The sequence below is a fragment of the Helianthus annuus genome, chromosome 16, assembly GCF_002127325.2.
Source record: "Helianthus annuus cultivar XRQ/B chromosome 16, HanXRQr2.0-SUNRISE, whole genome shotgun sequence".
Classification (NCBI taxonomy): domain Eukaryota; kingdom Viridiplantae; phylum Streptophyta; class Magnoliopsida; order Asterales; family Asteraceae; genus Helianthus; species Helianthus annuus.
The window spans coordinates 74,252,873-74,257,089 of record NC_035448.2 but is presented as its reverse complement, the minus strand read 5'-3'; positions in this window follow the sequence as shown (position 1 = coordinate 74,257,089).

The following is a 4,217-nucleotide window of genomic DNA, read 5'->3' as shown; positions in this document are numbered from 1 at the left end:
CCAGGCTGAATCGGAGGCCCTTCATAACCCGCACCCCCAGAAGCAGAACCAGAAACCTTCTCGGCGGCAGGAGACTTTGCTTTTCAGCGTCAGACTTTTGTTTTCCGACATCAGAAAACCTCAGATTCAGATCATCAGTATCATTTGGGGTGATTAGATTATCAGAGGAATCAACAGTGTCAAAAATTTGAGTCCCAGTCTTCTCCCCAGTATCCTATGCCCGCACAGAGGGCTCACTCACCACCTTGACAAAAGGACCAGCAAATTCTTTATTAACCCCCGCATCCGCAGCTGTGACATGCGGGGGAGAAGAAGGAATGTCAAACAACGAGGAAAAATCTTCTCCTTGCTTTTCTGCGAACAAAGCAACAATAACCATCAAATAAGTTACAACGGCAAATACTTACAAAGGTTACAAATCACTTACCAGAAGTAGCCGCAGGGTTCTTTTGCGTCGCACCAGTTGACCTTTTGGTCTGTATCTGACGACGTTTTTTCACACCAGAAGCAGCATCCTTCTCTTCTGATTTCCTCTTTTTCTCACCAGCAGGTTTGGAACCCGCAGAGGTCCCACCTGCAGCCGCACCACCACCTTGAACACCCAAACCCTCAAGGGTGTCATATACTACCACGTAATCGGTATATATGCGGTAACAAGAACGAGAGATACCTGCCACCTGCGACACCAAAGGAGGGGCAACAGAACCCTCAGGATTTTTCTTACCGCGACCCCGCGCGGGTTTCTCCACATGCTTCTTCTCCGCATGTTTCTTGCGGGCGGCCTTCACCTCAAACTTTCCCAAGGCCCCAAGATTACCTACAAAAAAAATTTAATCAAGCAAACAATTCACGAGGGTGAAATTCCTTACCAAACAAGGAAACTATAAATTATACCTTTGCCTTGTGGCAGTGGTGCATTCAACACATCGCGCTTAGGAACGCGGAAGTTGCCAACTATCTCCAGGTTAAAACCTTCACCGCCCGCGCACGGAAGCAAATCAACCCGGCCCATGTAGTCCAGATCAAACATCCTCCACAGGGCAGCATCCTCTGATAGCACACTTACAACTCAGTAACACATAAGAAAGTAAGGAAGTCGGGCAAGAATAAGAATACTTACCACCGCTCTTCTCCAGCAGAACGGGCCTTGCCCTCCTATCAGGTCTACTCAGCATCATCCGCAGTATCCATAACTGCGAGTTATCTAGCTTCTTGAGCTCAATAGGTTTCAGCCCGGAAAACCATTCCACCGTCTTGGCGGTAGGAATAGCAATATCCTCCGCAGGAATGGCCTCATTCATATTCCGCAAGGTCATGTTGGCGTAGACTGCAACAGCTTTAACGTAGAAGAACCTCTTCTTCCACTTGGTGATGCCCTTGGGAGGGGTCATCAGCTTGGTACTACCATACCGCTGATTGAAGGAGAAGAACCCAGTGTTCACCGTCAACTGGTAGAACCACCGGAAATTTTCGACGGTAACCTCCAAACCAAGAGCACGAAAGGTGTACTCAAAATTCCTGATTCGAATCATCCCAAACGGACTTAGTTGGGAGATATGAATATGACAGTAATCCAACACTTCAGCAATAAACACCGTCAGTGGCAGTCGGAGGTTGCCATCTTCAAAAAAGTCAGCCCACAGGGTAACAAATCTCGTCGGAGCATCGGCACCAGATCACCCTCCTGTGGGTATATAGCCCCAAACTCTCTGGGCATTTAGATACTGGTCATCAGGGTCTCAAAGTGACCCTTTGACCACTTTAATACCGGTAGGCCACCGCCGGGTGCACCACCATCATCTTCATCTTCTTCAGCCACCGCCGGCGACTGATGTTCAGTGTTTTCACCCTCCACATTATGAGGATTCGATGGTTCAGCCATAACACTGTTATAAACAGAGAGTAGGCAGCGAGTTCTCGAAGAGCTTGGAAACCTCACTGGAAACTTCAAACACTTGATCGGAGAAGACGAAGGAACTTTCTTTCTCTCACCGGGAAATTTTTGAAATTTTGAAACAAGTGAGGGGAAACCACAAACGGTTTCCCTTTATATACTCATCACAATAAATGCGGAGGGATAACTGAATCATCACGTTCAAAAATGACGAATTACGCGACGCCACGTGTTCAGCGACGGTTCCGCTGACGGTTACCACGCGCGCGTGGCCGCACATGCGCCTGACAAAGGAGACGTTTACACTCCTGCTACAGTGCATTTATGACCTCAGGCAGTGCAAACGTCCTTTCATTTCAGCACATGCCAGGAAATCTCACCAACTTCCACCAACTCACACGTGTGCTCAGCCACGTATGCAACAAAAAGCGACAACATTATCCAAACACAAGCGGCATGTGGTTTCTCTGGTATACCGCACCATAACCCGTACCGCATGTCATTTTACATACCCCTCAAAAAAGGCAAAAAATATATATCTCTACATTATATAAGGGGATATAAATTAGATCCGCATATACCCACGAGCACACGTGGAATATGCGAAAATGACACACGAGCCCGTACAGGTGTGTCAGATACTCAGAACCAGCATTGTTCTTTGGACTGAACCGCATCTCAGAAACAGGTAACCCGCATTGCCTTCATTCTCTTCAAGCTTCAAATCCCTCGCGTCCGGTTCACAACCACAGAGGGTGCACAAACAGCTTCTCCGTAGGGAAAAAGGATGGGAATGTACGCGACCGCACATCAGCAACCCTGACTCCTGATCCTTCAAGAGCCACATCCAAGCAACACACTCTTTTCAAGCGAGTCTTTGGTTACAAAACCGCAGACACTTATGAGTCGTTGCAGACACACCTATAGCTCCGCAAATGGTTGCTACGGAAGAGCCACGACTAAGTCATCACACAGATGAATGAAGCTACTTCAAGGAAAACTCCTCGGCATTGGAGCGTGAAGGAAAATGGCCACAGAACAAATGCGGACGATATTTCTAACCATCTAAAGAGACCTCGTTGAACAACAAGCGACCGAACAACAGTAAAAAGTCTACTTATGACTTTGTTTGCCCACCTATGCGCCGCACAGAATAAACAATGGTGGGCACAACCTTGCCCATAACCATGTTTATTGGCCCACAATACAGATTCAAATTGTTCGACCAAACATGGCCAAACAATGACGCAACGAGGTAACCGCAAAGGACGTGCGGTTACTTGAGAGCTAAACTCAAGAACACGAAGACCCCACGAAAAAGGGATCATCATTACATGTCCAATTGCTGAACATAGAGCTTGAGCAAAGCACTTGCAACACTGCATCAGCTACCGCAGAGGTAACAACTAAAGTTGCAGACATAAATATCTTCGATCACCGTCTCAATGGTTGGTTCGAAGCCTCCTCTCTTCTTCATTCACCACCTCAAAGGTTGGTTCAAAGACAGAGACACGATCTCAGAGGTTGGTTCGACACACCAACAGGTGGCAACCAACCTGATGACATCAGGAAACGGTAGCCCGCTACCCAATCGGCTGAGAATTTTGCATCAGACGAAACTTACTCACCGGTACGGAAGAGACGTCACATGACTCTACCAGATCCCCAGCTTGATTTACGAAAAGCGAATGCCATCTACATGGCCTAGAATTTTCTACAGGCTGGAAAATACCTTCTAGACACCATAGTCTAGTGCTCCCACATGCAACTTGCACGAGGCACTAGACTGGGGGGACTTGAAGGGGTATGGTCCTAAATCTCGCGCCACCTGACCGCAAGTGACCATTACCCTTATCAAAAAACCGCCACCAGCAAAGAACTGCGTCCACGCGGACGCATCCTTCGAATTCAATCCGTCAAAGGATAAGAAGAAGCCTTACCTTGTGTATGTAAGCGGACGTACATAGCGATGCGGCCGGCACCGCATCATATGGACATTTTCGTCACGACAAGGGATCTAGGCAACAGCAACAGTCACCACAGACGGCGATGCGGCTTGGCACCGCATCTCGCATATGTCCTTGTCAAAGCATAGAGTGCGGGAACATCAAAGGTTACCGCAGGCAGCGATGCGGCCCGCATCGCATCCTGCCCACTAGGAAATGGGACTGACAACACAGAGCAAGTGGCACCACTGGCAGTCGCCTGTCAGGCCGTACGTAAGCAATGGACTGACACTGCAGTAGGACGTGGCTTCACCTCCACAACCGACAAGCCTGACACACCTGCAAAGGGGCAGCATGTCGTCAGTCCGTCCCTTCAG